This window comes from Loxodonta africana, chromosome 6, assembly GCF_030014295.1.
Source record: "Loxodonta africana isolate mLoxAfr1 chromosome 6, mLoxAfr1.hap2, whole genome shotgun sequence".
In the NCBI taxonomy this organism is placed as follows: Eukaryota; Metazoa; Chordata; class Mammalia; order Proboscidea; family Elephantidae; genus Loxodonta; species Loxodonta africana.
In genome coordinates this window covers 67,571,857-67,594,306 of record NC_087347.1, presented here as the reverse complement: position 1 = coordinate 67,594,306, position 22,450 = coordinate 67,571,857, and the positions used below count along the sequence as shown (strand labels likewise).

General features: G+C 38.2%; 1 protein-coding gene across 1 annotated transcript in view; it reads right to left on the bottom strand.

Moving 5' to 3' along the window:
- CCDC141 (coiled-coil domain containing 141) overlaps nt 1-22,450 on the bottom strand; it is a 230,846-nt gene that overhangs the window by 169,965 nt on the left and 38,431 nt on the right. The gene's annotated exons all lie outside the window — the stretch shown is intronic.

Below are 22,450 nucleotides of genomic sequence, written 5' to 3'. Positions count from 1 at the left end.
CGTAATGTTAAAAATAGAAATATCTATAAACAATATTGGCAGATTATTTGAACAAAATATGGAAGATGAAGAGGAAACTAAAAAAAAAAAAAAAAACCAAACCTATTGCCATCGAGTCACTTCCGATTCATAGCAACCCTATAGGACGGGGTAGAACTGCCCCATAGAGTTTCCAAGGGGCTGCTGGTGGATTTGAACTGCCAACCTTTTGGTTAGCAGCTGTAGCACTTAACCACTACACTGAAGGGGACACGTGCTTAAATGATTGTCTCATTTGAGGGTAGGAGGAAGAGCCACATATTCAATTTTATTTTTGAAGTTGACAAAAAAATAGAGGCACTAAGTTTTTAATATAGTAGATTAAAATAGTAGGCATAAATTCTAAAATATCATAAGAAAAAGGAACTAAAAATGTAATAAAGCAAAAGAAAACTATAGGAATAAGAGTATGTATATCAGGAGGACACATAAAATATAATGGCAGAAATATGATCAAATATAAGTTAACACAAAAAATGTGAATGAGTTTTTTTTTCAGTTAAAACGCAAAGTTTATCATAACCAACAAAACCACTGCCATCGAGTTGATTCCAACTCACAGTGACCCTATAGGACAGAGTAGAACTGCCCCATAGGGTTTCCAAGGCTGTACATCTTTTTTTTTTTTTTTTTTAAATAATTTTTATTGAGCTTTAAGTGAACATTTACAAATCAAGTCAGTCTGTCACGTATAAGCTTATATACACCTTACTCCATACTCCTACTTACTCTCCCCCTAATGAGTCAGCCCTTCCGGTCTCTCCTTTCGTAACAATTTTGCCAGTTTCTAACCCTCTCTATCCTCCCATCTCCCCTCCAGACAGGAGATGCCAACACAGTCTCAAGTGTCCACCTGATACAAGTAGCTCACTCTTCATCAACATCTCTCTCCAACCCATTGTCCAGTCCCTTCCATGTCTGATGAGTTGTCTTCAGGAATGGTTCCTGTCCTGGGCCAACAGAAGGTTTGGGGACCTGACCGCCGGGATTCCTCTAGTCTCAGTCAGACCATTAAGTCTGGTCTTTTTATGAGAATTTGGGGTCTGCAGCCCACTGTTCTCCTGCTCCCTCAGGGGTTCTCTGTTGTGCTCCTTGTCAGGGCAGTCATTGGTTGTGGCCGGGCACCACCTAGTTCTTCTGGTCTCAGGATGATGTAAATCTCTGGTTCATGTGGCCCTTTCTGTCTCTTGGGCTCATAGTTGTCGTGTGACCTTGGTGTTCTTCATTCTCCTTTGATCCAGGTGGGTTGAGACAAATTGATGCATCTTAGATGGCCGCCTGTTAGCATTTAAGACCCCAGATGCCACATGTCAAAGTAGGATGCAAAATGTTTTCATAATAGTATTATTTTGCCAATTGACTTAGAAGTCCCCTTAAGCCATAGTCCCCAAACCCCCGCCCTCGCTTCGCTGACCTTTGAAGCATTCAGTTTATCCTGGAAATTTCTTTGCTTTTGGTCCAGTCCATTTGAGCTGACCTTCTGTGTGTTGAGTATTGTCCTTCCCTTCACCTAAAGTAGTTCTTATCTACTAACTAATCAGTAAAAAACCCTCTCCCATCCTCCCTCCCTCCCCCCCTCGTAACCACAAAAGTATGTGTTCTTCTCAGTTTATACTATTTCTCAAGATCTTATAATAGTGGTCTTATACAATATTTGTCCTTTTGGCTCTGACTAATTTCGCTCAGCATATTGCCTTCCGGGTTCCTCCATGTTATGAAATGTTTCACAGATTCGTCACTGTTCTTTATCGATGCGTAGTATTCCATTGTGTGTATATACCACAATTTATTTAACCATTCATCCGTTGATGGACACCTTGGTTGCTTCCAGCTTTTTGCTATTGTAAACAGTGCTGCAATAAACATGGGTGTGCATATATCTGTTTGTGTGAAGGCTCTTATTTCTCTAGGGTATATTCCGAGGAGTGGGATTTCTGGGTTGTATGGTAGTTCTATTTCTAACTGTTTAAGATAACGCCAGATGGATTTCCAAAGTGGTTGTACCATTTTACATTCCCACCAGCAGTGTATAAGAGTTCCAATCTCTCCGCAGCCTCTCCAACATTTATTATTTTGTGTTTTTTGGATTAATGCCAGCCTTGTTGGAGTGAGATAGAATCTCATCGCAGTTTTAATTTGCATTTCTCTAATAGCTAATGATCGAGAGCATTTTCTCATGTATCTGTTAGCTGCCTGAATATCTTCTTTAGTGAAATGTGTGTTCATATCCTTTGCCCACTTCTTGATTGGGTTGTTTGTCTTTTTGTGGTTGAGTTTTGACAGAATCATACAGATTTTAGAGATCAGGTGCTGGTCGGAGATGTCATAGCTGAAAATTCTTTCCCAGTCTGTCGGTGGTCTTTTTACTCTTTTGGTGAAGTCTTTAGATGAGCATAGGTGTTTGATTTTTAGGAGCTCCCAGTTATCTGGTTTCTCTTCGTCATTTTTGGTAATGTTTTGTATTCTGTTTATGCCTTGTATTAGGGCTCCTAAGGTGGTCCCTATTTTTTCTTCCACGATCTTTATCGTTTTAGTCTTTATGTTTAGGTCTTTGATCCACTTGGAGTTAGTTTTTGTGCATGGTGTGATGTATGGGTCCTGTTTCATTTTTTTGCAAATGGATATCCAGTTATGCCAGCACCATTTGTTAAAAAGACTATCTTTTCCCCAATGAACTGACACTGGGCCTTTGTCAAATATCAGCTGCTCATACGTGGATGGATTTATATCTGCGTTCTCAATTCTGTTCCACTGGTCTATGTGTCTGTTGTTGTACCTGTACCAGGCTGTTTTGACTACTGTGGCTGTATAATAGGTTCTGAAATCAGGTAAAGTGAGGCCTCCCACTTTCTTCTTCTTTTTCAGTAATGCTTTGCTTATCCGAGGCTTCTTTCCCTTCCATATGAAGTTGGTGGTTTGTTTCTCTATCACCTTAAAAAATGACATTGGAATTTGGATCGGAAGTGCATTGTATGTATAGATGGCTTTTGGTAGAATAGATATTTTTACTACGTTAAGTCTTCCTATCCATGAGCAAGGTATGTTTTTCCACTTAAGTATGTCCTTTTGAATTTCTTGTAGTAGAGCTTTGTAGTTTTCTTTGTATAGGTCTTTTACATCCTTGGTAAGATTTATTCCTAAGTATTTTATCTTCTTGGGGGCTACTGTGAATGGTATTGATTTGGTTATTTCCTCTTCGATGTTCTTTTTGTGATGTAGAGGAATCCAAGTGATTTTTATCTTATAACCTGAGACTCTGCCAAACTCTTCTATTAGTTTCAGTAGTTCTCTGGAGGATTCGTTGGGGTTTTCTGTGTATAAGATCATGTCATCTGCAAATAGAGATAATTTTACTTCCTCTTTGCCAATCTGGATGCGCTTTATTTGTTTGTCTAGCCTAATTGCTCTGGCTAGGACTTCTAGCACAATGTTGAATAAGAGTGGTGATAAAGGGCATCCTTGTCTGGTTCCGTTCTCAAGGGAAGTGCTTTCAGGTTCTCTCCATTTAGAGTGATGTTGGCTGTTGGCTTTGCATAGATGCCCTTTATTATGTTGAGGAATTTTCCTTCAATTCCTATTTTGGTGAGAGTTTTTATCATAAATGGGTGTTGGACTTTGTCAAATGCCTTTTCTGCATCGATTGATAAGATCATGTGGTTTTTGTCTTTTGTTTTATTAATATGGTGGATTACATTAATGGTTTTTCTAGTATTAAACCAAAGGCTGTACATCTTTATGGAAGCAGACTGCCACATCTTTCTCTCATGGAGCAACTGGTAGATTTGAACCGCTGACCTTTTGTTTAGCAGCTGAGTGCTTAACTGCTGTGTCACAAGGGCTTCTTTTAATATACTGTTGAATGTAATCTGTTTATATTTTATTCAGAATAATATATTCACAAATAAGATTGTTCTATAATTTTCGTTTTGTACTATCTTGATATGTTTTGGTATCAGAATCATGCTAGCTTCTTAAAGTAAACTGGAAAGGTCCTGGTCTATGTTTGGAATAGTTTGTGTAACACAATATGTCTCTGTTTCTTGAAGGTTGACCCATTGCCGTCAAGTCTATTCTGATCCATAGTGACCTATAGGACAGAGCAGAACTGCCCCATAGGGTTTCCAAGGAAACAGACTGTCACACCTTTTCCAGTAGAGCAACTGTTAGGTATGAATCTCTTAACTTTCAATTAGCAGCTGAGCGCTTAACTGTTGTGCCACCAACGGTCTTTATGTAAATTATACTTCAATAAAATTGACTTTAGAAAAAAAAGAATGCCATGTGACCAAGTAGAGCTTAGTTCAATTCTACTAAAGTAATTTAACTCTTTCATATAGGAAACATAAACAGTGAAAGGAAACCCTGGTGACGTAGTAGTTACATGCTACAGCTGCTAACCAAAGTGTCAGCAGTTCAAATTTACCAGGTGCTCTTTGGAAACTCTGTGGGGCAGTTCTACTTGGTCCCATTGGGTCACTATGGGTCGGAATTGACTTGATGGCAACAGGTAAGGGGTAAACAGTGAAAAGGCCTTGGGAAAAAAAAATCCACATTCATTTCTGATCAAAATTCATCTTGGAAAAAAGGATATTTTCATGATGAAAAAGAATATCTGATACCAAGAGCAAGCAACCCCCTTGGTTGTAAAAATTGGATTCAGACATGAATACAATTTCATCTCCCTTACTAAATATTGCTTTGGAATTGTTAGTCTATGTGATGAGTTAAGAAAAAGGGTAAGATGGTTTACCTAACATATCCAAGAAAATCAGCTAAAAATGATACAACTAATTTTAGAGTTAAATAATTAGGCTAATTATAAGATAACTACGTAAGAATTAGTAAAAATCTGAGGGTTTTTCAGTAATTTTAAAATAAACTTTGCTGAAGTGTAGTTGACATACAATAAAAAGCATTCACTTTACATGTACTTTTCAATGAATTTTGACAAACATATACACCAAACTAACCACCACCATGAAAAGATATAGAAGAATTCCATCATATCAAAGTTTATCTTGCAGCCCTTCCTAGTCAACCCCACCCACTTCATGCCCCAGTCTGCCACTGATCTGCTCTGTATTAAAAAAAAAAAACAAAACATTGCCATCGAGTTGATTCTGACTCATATCAACCCTATAGATTAGTCTTTTCTAGAGCTTCACATATACAGAATCATATAGTATGTATGATGGTTAATTTTATGTGTCAACTTGGCTAGGCTGTTTCCTTTGTGGTTTGGCCAAATACTAGCCTAGTTGCTGTTCTGTAATGTAGTATAATGTAATGCAATCACTTACCATAATGTAATCTAATGTAATGCAATCGATCAACCAGTTGAAAAAAAAGTTCTTTTAGGTGTGTTCTCCCTTCAGACTATAAATAGATATCTTGGCAGAACTTATGCCCTCTCTTCACTCTCACTCTTTCTGTCACCTGACCTACAGATCTTGAGACACAAGCCTGTAGGAATCTCCAGCATGCAGCTTAACCTATGAATTTTTAATTTGCCAGCCCCCACAATTGCCAATTTCTTGAAGTAAATCTCTCTCTTTATTTTATCATCTATCTACCTATAGCTATCTATCTACAGCTATCTATCTGTCTATCTACCTACCTCGATATCTTTATATAGAGAACATTTTATATATATATATATCTATATCTCATTGGTTCTATTTCTCTAGAGAATTCTAAGACATTGTGTAATCTTCTGTGTCCAGATTTTTTTTAGCATAATGGTTTTTGAGATTCGTCCATGTGATTGTGTGTATCCTTCTTGATACATAGCAGTATTCCTTTGAATGAATACACTACTATTTGCTTATCTAGTTAAGCGTTGACATTCATGTGTTTCCAATTCACTATTTTGAATAAACTTGCTATGAATATTGATGTGTAATTCTTTGTGTGGACGTATGTTCTCATTTCTCTTGTATGAGACAATTTTACTTATTTCTGTATACTTTTCTGTATATTCTAACTTTTTCTAATAATGAGAAGTATTATTTTTATCATTAAGGAAAATATTATTTTCATTTTGATAATTATATAAAGTAAATCGGCTCTTAAAAGAAAAATTCCTATGTCATTGTTGTATTAGAGCAATGGACCTGAGATATCTCTGTTGAAAATTCTAGAACAACACTCTCCTCCCTGCACTTTTGAATTATAACCTATGACACATTGTTTTTGTTGTTGTCAGGTGCCATTGGGTTAGTTCTGACTCATAGTGACCCTATGCACAACAGAATGAAACCCTGTTGAGTACTGTGCCATCCTCATGATCGTTTTATGTTTGAGCCTATTGTTGCAGCCTCTATGTCAATCCATCTCGTTGAGGGTCTTCTTCTTTTTTGCTAACCCTCTACTTCACTAAGCATGATGTCCTTCTCCAGGGACTGGTCCCTCTTGATAACATGTCCAAAGTGTGTGGGATGAAGTCTTGCCATCCTCGCTTCTAAGGAATATTCTGGCTGTACTTCTTCCAAGACAGATTTGTTTGTTCTTCTGGTCTGTGATATATTCAATATTCTTCTCCAACATCGTAATTAAAAGGCATCAGTTTTTTGGTTTTCCTTATTCATTATCCAGCTTTCGCAGGCCTATGAGGCAACTGAAAATACCATGACTTGCGTCAGGCACACCTTAGTCCTCAACGTGACATCTTTGGTTTTTAATATTTTAAAGAGGTCTTTTGCAGCAGATTTGCCCAATGCAATAATACATCATTTGATTTCTTGACTGCTGCCCCCATGGGCATTGATTGTGAATCTAAGTAAAATGACGTCCTTGACAACTTCAATATTTTCTCCATTTACCATGATTTTGCTTATTGGTCCAGTTGTGAGGATTTTTGTTTTACACTGAGGTGTAATCCGTACTGAAAACTGTAGTCTTTGATCTTCATCAATAAGTGCTTCAAGTCCTCTTCATTTTCAGCAAGTAAAGTTGTGTCATCTGCGTAACGCAGGTTGTTAATGAGTGATCTTCCAATCCTGATGCCACTTTCTTCTTCATATAGTCCAGCTTCTTGGATTATTTGCTTAGCATACAGATCGAATAAGTATGGTAAAAGGATACAACACTGACACACGCCTTTCCTGATTTTAAACCATTCAGTATCCCCTTGTTCTGTTGAAACAACTGCCTCTTGGCCTAGGTATAGTTTCCACATGAGCACAACTAAATGTTCTAGAATTCCCATTCTTTGCTATGTTGTTATCCATAATATGTTATGATTCATACAGTCCAATGCCTTTGCATAACTAATAGAATACAGATAAACATCTTTATGGGATTCTCTGCTTTCAGCCAAGATCTACCTGACATTAACAATGATATCTCTTTTTCCACATGATCTTCTGAATCCAGCCTGAATTTCTGACAGTTTCCTGTTGATGTGCTGCTGCAACCCTTTCTGAGTTATCTTCAGCAAAAATTTACTTGTGTGTGATATTAATGGTATTGTTCAATAATTTCTGCATTCTGTTGGATCATCTTCCTTTGGAATGGGCACAAATATGGATCTCTTCCAGTTGGTTTTCCAGGTAGCTGCCTACCAAATTTCTTGGCATAGATAAGTGAGTGCTTCCAGCATTGCACCTGTTTGTTGAAACATCTCAATTGGTATTCCATCAATACCTAGAATCTTGTTTTTTGCCAATGTCTTCAGTGCATCTTGGACTTCTTCCTTCAATACCATAGGCTCTTGATCATATACTTCCTGAGATGGTTGAATGTAGACCAGTTCTTTTTGCTACAGTGACTGTGTATTCCTTCCATCTTTTACGACACCTTATATACTCTAATTGTACTATTGTTCCCAATTATTTGCTGCTTCTCCCTCAAAGAAGATTATATTCCAGCACCTCTAGCATCAGTCTTGGCCATGTGACTTGCTTGGGCCAAGAAAATATGAATAAGAGTTATGCACGTCACTTCTGAGGAGAAACTTTAAGAACCAATGAATGGTTTCACTGTTGCACTTTTCACAAGTAGAGGCTGCCCTTTCAATCCGGATCCAAAAATAATGACAGGCAAAACTGAACTACAGTTACCATGCAGTCAACATGGAATGTGAGTTGGAAATAAAACATGTTATTGTAAGCCACTGCTATTTGGGGGTTGTTTGCTACCCTAGCATTCCCTAATGAAAGCTGACAGATATAAAAACAAATGCAAAATTATTTGTAGTGTATTATACATCCAAGGGTCTTTCATGCTTAATAAATAAGGAAAATAAAATTCATAATGCAACAAAGCAAAAAATGTGAACTAGAGCCTGACAATTTCATAGTTAATTCAAGGTCTGAAGGCAGATTGGGTTGAACATGGCAATAAACTCTATAACAATGTCCATTAAATATTTGCCAGCTCTCTTCTTTTTGGTATTTAGGCTAAATAAGACAATTGATTGCCTAAGTTGCTAAGAGAGTTAAATCAAATATATATACATCCTTACCTGCCTATTTGAAAGCATAATAGCTGGGCATTTCCTTCTTATGTGACAAGCTTTAGATTATCTTGAGGACTGATTTTGTATTATGCATGCTTTTCATTTTGCACTTTTTATCATGAAAATGAATTAAAATGGTCTCAATTTCTACTTAAAATGTATGTTAGCTCAAGAATATGTAATGAGAAGAAAAAACATATTAAGAGTTTTAAATTCTAAGATGACTCATTCTCATGGCAGAGATTGTAATAAGAACTGAAACTAGGAGAACTTGATTAATTCCGTGGTAGTGATGCAAGAAATAACAATGAATTCATTTTAGAGCAAAGCAGATAAACAGTTAACCTTCCAGTGAAAGTTCTCAGATTAGACATAAAGGTGCTAGGAAAAATCTGGGAACAGGCTATTTCTAGATACAAAAAAGTTGTCTTTGGAAGTATTTTTCAAACTCAAAATCTTGTAGCCATGATAAATATATATAAAATAGTTTTTCTTAATGCTGCTTTTTTCCCACTGGATCAACACTTTTTAAATTAGTGATGTAGAGGATTTTGGGACAAGCAGCTTGAAGCACTACAGTTCTGGCTCCACTACTTCCTTGGGACTGTCCTATGACCTCTAGTGTAAACCACAAAATATTCCATTCACCGTAAAACCAAGGCCAGAACATTCTCGCAGAACCCTCTGGGTTTAATTTGGTACAAGTTGACTTGGGATTTTCTCCAAGAAATTCAGCAGACATCTGCTTTGAGGATCTGCAAAAAAATTGTTTGCTCCAGATTCTCTTGGGATTTTAGACCACTTGGGGTGCTGGGATCAGAGGCCAGGTACTGTCCGATGCTCCCCAGGGACTATCAAATACCATCTGAAGTACTGGAGGAGACAGGAACTCAAACAGAGTAATCTAGTAGGATTCATAGGACAGTAGTATTTCTCAGCCAATCCAAAATCTCAGGACAACAACAAATGAAAATAGATTTCCTAGAAGATTCCTAAAATGGATCAAGATCTGAGCCCAAAAACAGAATCCATCACCCAGATGTTTGGTGTGTAGAACTTGGGTCTCTGTGATACTTCCTCAGCCTTGGTAAAATTGTTAGGAAGGCCACATGGCTCTTTCAGTGTTCTCCAACATTTTGTTGTTCCCCACAAAATGGCTAGGCCTTCCCTTCTGAATTTGGTACTCTTATGCTGCCAGTACTTAGGAAACGTTCTTCTATTTTAATGCCCATTACTGAGTCCCCATGGAGGCTACTTCTTTCTCTCTCTCCCTCTCAAGGAACTAGGAAGATTGAAACACAAATACAAGTAATGTACTAATGGAAAGGGCTAGGGGCCATAATACCCCATGCATACAAATGATAACAATTTTGAGTCTATAAAAAAGATACAAAGGCCTAAATTCTGTCTTACTCATATTTACAGGCCCATCACGTGTCATTGGTTCTCAACCCAACATGTCCCAAAGGAACACTTAGAAATATGTTGGGACATTTTTGGTTGTCACAACATGGGGTGGGAGTGGGACACTGGTGAAGGATTGGTCCCACCAGAGGTGCCCTTACTGAATGCCCTGTACACAGTAGAGTATCAATAAATGTTTGTGGTAGAATGTATGGGGAAGATCTAGGAGGTTTCTGTCATTCTCTCTTGAAAATCATTTCCTTCTATTTCACAGGTTGTTAGAGTTGGAGAATTAGAGGCCAGCTGTTCCAATTCAACATCTACTTTAGGAAGTTTCTGTAACAAAATTCCAACACAGCGATAATTCTAGAGCAGGTGAACTCCACTAGTTTTGAAGCAGACCTTTCATAGTTATTAGAAAGTTTTCTTCAACCAGGCCGAAATGTGCTTCCTTATCCCCCCATCCCGAACCACACCTCTCAGCTTTCCAACTGTGAAAAACCCCTTTGACAACACCCTCCCGGTCTTCTATCTCTCCCACTTCTTATCTATACTTGAGCAGTTCTTTTGGAAATGCCCTAGGAATTATGTACTATGGAAATTAAAATCAAGCAGAAGATATAATTTTTGAACACTTGAAGTGAGACTGGTGCCGTTCCTGCTTTCACCCCCCTCCTTAAGCTGCTACTCTTGGCTGCTGTCAGCCATAGATGGCCTTCTCTAAATGAAGAGAATTGGCTCTCCCAGGTAGAAAACAATAAAAAAAAACATGAGGTAAAAAAAGATGAATTAGTATCTGAAAACACACTTAAAAGGGGAAAAAATCTCATTTTGGCATGTCTTTGTTGTCAGTGCAGTAATAATATTACAATATAAATAATAACATTTATACAGTGCTTTATAGTTTTTTTTTTAATTTTATATATTACCCCTTAAGTACTTATAATATTTCCAATCAATAGAGACCTCTAGGAGGCAGTTCACTTGAATGAAAGAGTGCTTTTTATCCCTCACTGAAGCTAAAACCAAATGACACTTTTTCAAACACAATACAATACTAATGCTCGCAATGATTCTTACAGTTCAGAGACAGTAATACCTAATGGAAATTGAAGTTATTTCTGAATGTATTCACTCAACCATTCCCTCACTCATTCAGGAAGAATTTTTCAAGCACTTCTTTGTAATAGATATAAAAGATTGGGGGGAGGGGGTCATCTAGTTACTGCTGATTTTTTTTTTCTTGTCTCAATACTTCAGCTTTTTTCTAATACCCACCCACTTCTCAACTCACTCCTGAATGGCTTCCATCCCTATATTCCTACTGAAATATTCTTGCATTGGTTTACAATGACTTATTTGCCCTCCACTCTTCCTCTCTCTCCTGTGACTCACCTATGCCAGAATAACTCCTGATTATCCTTCAAGACAATGTTAAAAGTTGTCTCTTTCAGCAAGCCCTGCCTGACCTTCATCTTCCTTCATACAAATCTTTGTGGACTGTTCTCATTTTCATAAAATAAATTTCTAAGAGTCCAATGACTGGTTCAAGGGTTATCTGCATTTTCAAGGCTCTTGATGCAGTTGCTAAGGTGTTCTGCCAAATGTTTGCACCAATTGACTAGCACTATCATAATATGTTAAAATCGTCTTTTTACTTATCTGACTTGCCCACTAACCCTTGAAGACAGAGATGTTTAAAAATTCCCAGCATATAGCACAATGCACAACTCATAGGAAGTGTTTGATAGATACATGTAGAATGAGTGGCCAGGTCCAAGGGACTGCCCATTTGTCCAGGCCTGTTGCCTACATTGTAGAGCACTGTTTCTCAAACTTGAGAACTTGGGACCCAGGAAAGCACACTTGTAGATCCCTGGGTTGAGAAACCAAAAAAAGTCAAACTCTGTCATCTCTGTTGATCACTTGGCACTAATGAAATAAAAAGCACAAATATAAGCGTAAATACTGAAATGTGGCAGTTTATATTAAGTACTTTAATGTAATCAACAAAATTTGAAGTTATCTTAGGTATTCATGGATCTCTGAGAATATATCTGTGAACTCAGGGATCTGGGAAGCACAGTTTGGGCAATGTTGCTATAGAGGAAGTGGGGGAGGGGGCATGCCTAACCACACAAACATTCAGCTACAGTGTTTTGCAGTATTCGCACCAGAAATGCTCTACACTGAGGAGTTCTTTAATCTGTGTTTTCCACTAGTATGCAGAGAAAAGAAACCACTTCTGCCTTTCAGGCTTGTGGGTGCACCATTTGCGGAAGGTAATAAGAAGGTAGTGGCCTCAGGAAGAAAAAAATCACAGGGTCGAACCAAAAATATTGGGGGAGGGGGTATAAAGAGGTGGAGAGATGTGCTGAATAGCAAAGCACCTGGAAATCAGGAACCCTCATGAAACTAAGGCAGAAATGACAGGATTAACTGAGCCGAGAAGATGTAGGTCATTCCAGAGTGTTAAGCAAGAAGGTTGAGGCCAGAAGGGACAGTGTAAGGGATGAAGAGACGCTCCCAGGAAGCATCACAAACATATCAAAATGATACATCTCACAAACACACAGAGTACTTGTGGAATCACAATAGATATGAAGTACATGCTGCCAGGCAACCTTAGGTGAACAGTTGAAGAATTGTTCAGATAATTTGGTATAACCAAACCAAAAACCAAACCCTTTGCTGTCGAGTCAATTCCAACTCATAGTGACCCTATAGGACAGAGTAGAACTGCCCCATAGGGTTTCCAAGGAGCCACTGGTGGATGTGAATTGCTAACCACTGGGTCAAAGGTCTTTTTTTTTTCTCAGTTCTTGTTTCTTCATTGAATTATGCTGATTTTTTTCACCTGTCTATTTTAACATTTCTTTTTTTGTGTGATTATTTTATTTGTGCTTTAGATGGTTTACAGAGCAAATTAGTTTCTCATTAAACAATACACATGTTGTTTCGTGACATTGGTTGCCAACTCCACAATGTGTCAACACTCTCCCCTTGTCAACCTTGGGTTCCCTATTACCAGCTTTCCTGTCCCCTCCTACCTTCTCATCCTTGCCCCTGGTCTGATGTCCCCATTTAGTCTCATATACGTGGTTGAGCTATGTGTAATATCATTTGTTTTATGAGCCTGTCTAATCTTTGGCTGAAGGGTGAACCTCAGAAGTGACTTCAGTACTGAGTTCAACAGGTGTCCAGGGTCCATACTCTAGGGGTTTCTCCAGACTCTGTCAGACCAATAAGTCTGGTCTTTTTTATGAGTTTGAATTTTTTTCTACATTTTTCTCCATCTTTGTCCAGGACCCTCTATTGTGATCCCTGTCAGACTAGTCTGTTGTGGTAGCCGGGCACCATCTAGTTGTGCTGGACTCAGTCTAGTGGAGGCTGTGGTAGTTGTGGTCCATTAGTCCTTTCGACTAATCTTTCCCTTGTGTCTTTGGTTTTCTTCATTTTTCTTTGCTCCAGACAGGGTAGGACCAGTGGAATATCGTAGATGGTTGCTCACAAGCGTTTAAGACTCCAGACGTTACTCACCAAAGTAGGATGTAGAATGTTTTCCTTACAAACTATGTTATGCCAATTGAGCAAGATGTCCCCCAAGACCATGGTCCCCAGGCCTCAGCCCAGTAATTTGGTATTTTAACATTTCTTGATGAAATTTAAAATTTTTCTTCTTTTGAAAAGGACACAGAAAGTTTTCTCAGGCAGAAAATTTTGAGGTAATGTCCTGTCTTTCATGTATAAAGATGATATTTTCTGATCAATAAAAAAAAATCATGCACACAGAGTTGTTTTTCCAGTGGTGGAGACAGTTTGCCTCAAGCAGCTATATTATGAAATAATAATGTCTGCTTTATGATGCATAGTGTGCAGTATAACATGGTGATTAAGACACTGACTCTGGGCTCCACGTTCTGGCTCCACCATTTAGTAACTCCGCACATTTCATGAGTTACTTTTTCTCAGTAAACCTTGGCCTATTATAAAAAGGGGATAATAATATCTACTTCATAAAGTTTTGTGAGGGTTAAATGAAGTAATTCATGAATGGCTTTAGCTCAGTGCCTGACACATAGTGAGCATTCAATAAATGTTTGTTATAATGATTGTGTTTATTAAATATTTACTATTATGCTTATGCTTTGTGTGTTTTCTTAGTAGTATTATTAGTATGTATTTATAAAACCACTGGGTAAAGAAATATTAAGGGTCCAGTAAGAATAGGAGTCCCTGGGTAGTGCAAATTGTTAACGTGCTTGAAGCTGCTAACAGAAAAGCTGGAGGTTCGAGTCCACCCAGAGGCACCTCAGGAGAAAGGCCTGGCAAACTACTTCTCACAAAGTTCAGCCATTGAAAACCCTATTGTGATGATTAAGGTTGTGTGTCAACTTGGCTGGGCCATGATTCTCAGTGTCTGGCAGTCGTATGATGTCATGACTACCTCCATGATGAGATTTGATACAATGTGATCACCTCCATGATGAGATCTGCTGTGAGTAGCCGATGAATTGAAAAGGAGTTTCCTTGGGTGTGTGGCCTGCATTGAATATAAATGGACATCTGACAAGGCTTGTGAGCTTTTGCGTGCTTTGGATCCTGCAGCTGGCTCCTGCTTGTCTGACCTCTCGTTCTCAGGACTTGAGCTAGCAGCGTAACTGCCGTTTTGCCTATCAGTCTTGGGATTTGATGATCTTTGCAGCCTGTGAGCAAGAGCCCTGCTCTGTGGCCTGCCAATCTTGGGTTCACCAGCCCCTGCGGTTACATGAATCAGGAGAAGCCTCTATCCTGACCCACAGACTTGGGACATTCCAGCCTCTATAGGTGCGAGAGACATTTCCTTGTTATAAATCTCTCTATATATGTATTTATATGCTTTACTGATTTTGCTTCTCTAGAGAACCTAGCCTAAGACACCCACGGAGCATAGTACTACTCTGACACACATTGGGTTACCATGAGTTGGAATTCACTTGATAGCAACTATCAGCAGGAATAAACTAAGTGGCCCTACACCTATAAAAGAAACAAAAAGTTATTTCTGTTATGAAGTCACTACTTGAAATGCCAATCACTATAACCTGCAATTATAATTTCAGAAATGAAAGAAGTACAAAGTATACGATATTTAAATCTGAGTTCAAATAACAGCGATATAACTTTTGGCCTCTACTCATCTGGAGCAAAAGAGAAAGATAGAAACCAAAGACTCAAAGAAGAAACTAGACTACAGGACAAATAGTCTACATGAACCACAGTTTCATCTACCCTGAAACCAGAGGAACTAGATGGTTCCTGGCTACTAATACTGATCATTCTAATCACGGCCACAATAGATGAACCCTGATAAAATGGGAGAAAAATGTGGAACAGAACCTCGAATTCCTAAAACAAACAAAAAACAGACTTACTGAACTGGTCAAGAATAGAGGACTCCTGAGACAATAACCCTGAGATACGCTTCAAACCTTGAACCAAAACTAACCCCTGAGGTCACCTTGTAGCTAAATAACAAATTCATTAAAAAAATAATTAATATCACCCGTAAGTACTATGCTCCTTTAAAAAATCACTTAGATGAGACCAAATTGTCAACAATTAGTTTAAAACAAAGAGGACAATGTGTCTTAGGCCAGGTTCTCTAAAAAAGCAAAACCAATAAAGCGTATAAGTATATATAAAGAGATTTATATCAAGGAAATGGCTCATGCAGTTGTACAGGCTGGAATGTCCCAAGTCCGTGGGTCAGGATAGAGGTTTCTCCTGATTCACGTAGCTGCAGGAGCTGTCAAACCCAAGATTAGCAGGTTGAAGAGTGGGGCTCTTGCTCACAGTCTGTGAAGATCGATGAATCCCAAGATCGGCAGGCAAAACTGCAGATAAGCTGCTAGCTTAAGTCTCAAAAACTGGTGATCAGATGAAAAGGAATCAGCTGCAGGATCTGGAGCAGGCAAAAGCCAGAACGTCCACTTATATTCAAATGCAGGCCACACACCCAAGAAAACTCCCTGTAAACTAATTGGCTACTTATAGGAGATACCATCATGGGGTGATCACATATCAAATCTGAACAGGGAAGTGATTGCAACATTACACGACTATCAAAACACTGAGAATCACGGCCCAGTCAAGCTGACACACAATCTTAACCATCACAGAATGTAAGGCAGTAGATCAATGGAAATGGAACAACCAGAAGAGAAATAATGAGAATGTTCACGCATTGTGAAGAATGTAACCAGTGTCACTGAACAATTTGTACAGAAATTATTGAATGGGAACCTAAACTGTTGTGTAAACCTTCTCCAAAAACACGATAAAATATTATTAAAAATAATAATAACTGATCCACTTTAAAAAGACATGTATGTTAGGATATATTTTAAAAAGAATTCTTTCAGAAAAATTCTCAGTCACTTAAATTTTGCACTAATTTTCTGTGGTGAAATAATTATATATATATATTTTTTATTGTGATGTAGGTGAAAGTTTACAGAGCAAATTCGTTTTTCATTCAAAACTTTATACACAAATTGCTTCATGGCGTTGGCTGCAATCTTGTGTTGTGTAAGCACTCTCCCTCTTTCCCTTTCCACCCTGGGTTCACCGTGTCAGTTTGTCTATTTTTCCTGTCCCCTTCTGCCTTCTTGTCTTTGTTGCTAGGCAGGTGTTGCTCATTTTATCTCATATACTTGATTGGCCTGTTATTATTTGCCTTATGGCCTAATCTTTGGCTGAAAGGTGAACTTCAACTGAATTAGTAGGCTGTCCAGGGGCCACAGTCTCCAGGGTGAAATGATTATTTTTATGTATGAAAACAATGAATTGTATCACATAACGCTGATGAGATGGTATCATGGATTGAGTTGTGTCCCCCCAAAATATCTGCCAAGTTAGCTGGGCCATGATTCTCAGTACTGTGTGATTGTCCACCATTTTATGTGAGTGTCCACTATTTCATGGGATTTTCCTATATGTTGTAAATTCTATCACTATGATGTAATAAAATGGATTAGCAGCAGTTATATTGATGAGGTCTACAAGATTAGGTAGTGTATTAAGCCAATCTCTTTTGAGATATAAAAGAGAGAAGCAAGCAGAGAGACATAGGAACCTCATACAACCAAGAAAGCAGCACCGCGAGCAGGGCGTGTCCTTTGGACCTGAGGTTCCTGTGCTGAGATGCTCCCAGGTCAAGGGAAGACTGATGACAAGGACCTTCCTCCAGAGCCAACAGAGAAAGAAAAACTTCCTCTGGAGCCGGCGCCTGAATTCGGGCTTCTAGCCAGTTGGGCTGTGAGATAAACTTCTCTTTGTTAAAGCCATTCACTTGTGGTATTTCTGTTATAGCAGCACTAGATGACCAAGACAGATGGCAACTATTTAAAATTGTAATGTAGAAATATAGCAGACTTGATGAAAGTCTATGGTGTGTAAAATTCAGGCCTTAGCATTTGGGCTCCAAAGCTGGCTCTGTAGTTTCTCAAATGCATGTTTCAGTAAGAATGGGATGTTGCATTCTGGGATTTGTAGTTCCCTTGGGTTGAGGACTGTATTAATGACTGAGAAACTATCAAACTACTCCTTTTTATGCATCCCTTGGGCACCCCTCACTAAAACAAACCAAACATAAGTGCAAACAAACATGTTCTGTCATTATTGTAACCACATTGCCAGTGCTGATATAAAATGTATTCTAAATCAATATTGATAGTCATCTTCTGCTATTTCTTCTAATGTGGCTAATGGTCTTAATAAATTTGTTTCAAATCCCATTGTACACTGTCTAATAAACATTTTTAAGAATTAGAGCCATTTGCTGATAAGTGATTTGGGTATATTTATGTATACATATAACGGTCTTTGAAACAACAAATGCTTTACTGTCAATCTGATTCTAATTCCACTGCTGAGCATTTCTGTTATTAATCATTACATTTCAGAGTCAGGATGAAAATGCCATCTAAAATTTCTATTCTACAAATGAGATCCAGATATCGATTCTCTGATGTTATCTTGAAACCACACCTTGTTCTCTCTAGCAGGTAACTTTAAATAATTCCCAAGTAAGAAAGAGTATGAAAAATTAACTCTTAAAAGTCAGATTTTTTTTTTTTTAGTTTCGTGAGAGTTTTAAAAATACCAAGACTTACAAGTCAGGGAAAATTTTAGAAATTTCCTATTCAAGCCAAGTAGGAATAAATTTCTTTAAATATTTTTAACTACATGTGGCTAACTGACAATGATTTTCCTCAAAGCTGACTACCTGTAACAAAGAAAAATGTCCCCTTTGTTTCAAGTAAAAGGACCCAGTCCATAAGAATTTGTTTGCATCTTTTCTTATACTTGTGAACATGATTTGAGGAATGATAAAAAAAAAAAAAAGATAAGAGGTTTAGAAAATTATTAAACAATATAACAGAATGCTAACATTTAAATGGTTCAAAAATACCTGATAGAGAATATATACATCACAGGGGGAAAAGACAGAACAAATTAATCCAAAAATGGGATGTATTTAGACATTGTCTATGTGATTTTTCTCTGGGCAAATTTTTTTAAAAATAGCAACACCAATACAAAAGTAATAGTGCAATGAACAAACACACTGCATTACAAAGAACTTTTGTTACCAGTGGTAAAGCTAACACAAGAAGTATACCAAAAAACCAAACCAAACCCGTCATTGCTGAATTGATTCTGACTCATGGAGACTCCACAGGACAGAGTAGAACTGCCCCATAAGAATTCCAAGGAGTGTCTAGTGGATCCAAACTGCCAACCTTTTGGTTAGCAGCCAAGCTCTTAGCCACTACGCCACCAGGGCTCCACAAGAGGTATAGGATGTATGATTGACCAGACTATTGTCCGATAAAAAGACTTCCTTCCTTTGCAGTCAGCATCATCCCTACCCCTGCTTTACTACTACTATGTGTGTGTGTGTATTTCTCTATTGTGTAAGTTATCTTTCTGGGATACTTCCTACCTTCCAGATGAAGCTGCACCTCATTTCCCCTTCTCTATAATACCCATGAAGATATAGACTAGCTTCTGGCCCAAGTATCAACTACCTAGTACAGCCGTTACTGCAGCTTTCCTCTGACGCACCAAGCCTGCTCTTGAAGGGCCTGTACTTGAAATACTGCCTCATAGCTTCTTTCTCTAGCTCCCCCTCAATCAATCTCTTGGCCAGAGCTCTCCCTAAACTCCCCTGAACAAAGGTCAGCTTGTTCATTTGAGTTTCATTTGTAGAGATTATCACTTGTGATATCACTGAATAGTAATTGGTTATTTGCATCTTACTAACATCCCTTAATTACTCAAGGGAACAATGTAATTATTCCATTATTCAATGTTATCAATCTCTAATTATTTCTGTAAGATATTAGGTAGATGGTTAAAAAAATAAAAAGAATAAAAATCGGGTTTACATATGAAAGTGTTTCAACAGTGGTTCAATGACCACATTGCAGGATATTGTACGGGATGTTGGCACTAATCTGCAAGATTAACTGGATGACTTCAAAGGTCCCATCTAATTCCATGTTTCTGTGATACAGTAATTCATTTACTCAACATTTATTGATTACCTACCATTCGCAAGGTACAAGGAGTAGCAGAAATCTAGAAATTTTATATGTGTGACATGTTTAACTTTTTTCTACCACATTTAATACAAGTATTTCAAATAAAATCTGGGGTTGGTGAGGATTATAATATCCAAAGCCTCACCGAAGTACAATAATAAAACCACAGTTTATAGTGTTGAAGGAATGCAATTTTTCTCACATCAGTAATTTGTTTTTGTTATTGAAGGCTTTAAGTTTTCTTCTTCTTACTAGAAATATAAACACTAACGGGGAGCTATGAGTTGGAATCACTCAACAGCAATGGGTCTTAATGGGTATAATGGACTTGTTACTCTCTTTCTTTTGTCAGAACAATAGCCCTTCTCTTCTTCCCTGTTAATAGAACTCCTCTTTCATGTCAGAAACTGATGACATGTGACTTGGGGAAGTGCTAAGACTCCCCCTCCCCCATTGACAAATGAAGGCAATGACACAGGGGGGTGTCATTGTGGGGATGGGGAGGGACTGAATGAGCAGTCAGAAAGTGAATTGGGGAAACAGAAAGTGAATTGGGGCAACAGACCTCCAGGGATCAACAGCTCATTCTGTTCATCGGCCTTCTACCCAGTGGCTCCGTATGTCTTCTCCTTTTCTGTTTCTTCTAGGAAAAACTGTCACTGGATTTAGGGCCCACCCTAATCCAGGATGATCTCTTCTCAAGACCCTCACCGTAATTACATCTGCAATGACTCTTATACCAAATAAGATCAAGTTTTGAGGTTCCAGGTATTTTTGGTAGACACTATTCAGTCCACTACAGACTCCTTGATTCTAAAGAATAAAAAGTGCTGGATATGGTGAGTTTGGGGTAAGCTGGACACCAGAGCAAACCCTGTGTACAAAAATATTTCCCTACATTGGCCCCCATGCTGCAAGAACTGTTTTTTTTTTTTTTTTAACAGAGAAAATGGTGGATATTTTGCACATGCATAAAAATGTATCTATCTACTCATTTGGAATTTCAATTTTTACACAGCAGGAATGCTTACAAGTTATAGTTATAAAGCTTTCAAGTTTATTCACATATTTTAAAGTATTCAATACCAAACCCACTGCCAGTGAGTCAATTCCGACTCATAAGGACCACATAGGATTTCCAAGGCTGTAAATCTTTACGGGAGCAGACTGCCACATTTTTCGCTCTGGAAGCCCCTGGTGGTTTCAAACAGCTGACCTTTCAGTTAGCAGTCAATTGCTTTACCCACAGGGCTCCTTTATTCAGTAATTACAATAAAATAAATGCCTACCAGAGGCCTGTTATTCCAACTTTCCACACAGTCTTACTTTCTTGATTTGTATCTGAACAATAGTTGACCTTTGCAAAAGAAGAAGAAAAAAAAAAAACCCTATTATATTTTCTGATAGCGATGCCTGTGTTGAGGTGCTTTATTCTATTGTAAATTTGAGAACCCTTCTTACAAATGAGTTTCCACTTTGTACTTGTGCCTTAATTTGGGAGGGAGATGCTTTATAAAGGCGTGGCAGAGCTGGGTGGCAACCCCTCCTTCTCCTTGGGAGTTTGGCACAGTGAAGCCCTACTTTTCAAATACTGCTTCTCTCCAGTCTTCTTTGTGTGCCTTCCTTACATCCAGGTTCCCTGTCACCTGCTTTACAGTACAGTAAAGCCCTCCCTTCGGGCTTTAAACTTGAAGAAAGTATCAAAAAGAAAAATTAGACACTGTCTCTGGTATTAAAAAAAAAAACCTCAACCTATTTTCAAAGACTAAAGAAAAAATCGATATGTTTATTAAAAAATAAAAAAAACTCTCCAATATTAAAAAGCCATTTGCAGGTTGAAGAAGCCTCAGGGAAGTCACAAAATAAAACACTTAGATTAATTGACAGTAGCAGTAATAACATGATTTTTTTAAAAAGCTAGTTGTAAAACAGAAAAAAATGGAATACTCAGTTTAGAGTGTCTGTGGACTCTGTGATGACAATGAGATACGGAGCTTCCAAGACGTGAACAATCCATGAAAAATGGCTGGCCTCAGGACTCGGTCAAAGCGAGCTTAATTTAAATTTTCCTCTCCCACTTGGTTAGTCATTAACTCAGGAAAGTATTTTGGAATTGGATCTGAGAAAAAGACACTCTGGCCAACCTCATAAAGCTGGTTATTTAAAGATGCTAAAAGGCGCTACTTTCCTTTTTGGTTCCAAAAGAATAGGAAACCCAGGCTCTTCTGTGAGACTTGAAAAATGCTCTCTGTCTTTTTAAGTGAGGCTTTGAAAGCATCGTTTTTTAAGTATAGCGTATTTTATGGACACTGTACCATCTCAACTGCCATGCAGAGCACAAAAAGGATCATGAATTTTCTCTTCAGTGGAGCATTAAATGGTTCCGTGAATCACAATTTTCTAAAAGAGCAAATATATGTGGCATATCCTGCATATGTTTTCCTGCCATCCCTAAGCCTATCTGTAACACAAACTGTGTGATAGAGGTAGAATGTCCAGTACATAGAAATAACCTTGTTCTACCACTAAACTGAAGGAAATTAATTCAGGATATTTGAAAGCAAAGAATGAAACTTTGGGAAACTTTTGACAGTAGTTGGCAGCGCAATGGATTGCTTTTATATGACCTTTCTTGCCATGGTCTTATAACTCCCACCCAATTGTTTGGGTGGGTCTATACAAATAAGGTAATTGTGGTCTACCAAGGGGATTGAATAGCTCGCTAATAATGCAAATAAAGTTCATGGCACATGTGTGGAGGTGGGACCATGCAAATAAGGTCTATGGAACCATAACAAAGGGATTGGTCAGTTTTGCCATCCAGATAGGCTTGAAATGAGCCATCCCAGAGGCGACAGGGGATGATCTCATCACCACCAAGAAGGAAGAGCCGGGAGCTCAGCATGTCTTTCAGACTCAAGATTCCTGCGCTGAGAAGCTCTTGGAACCAGGAGACTGA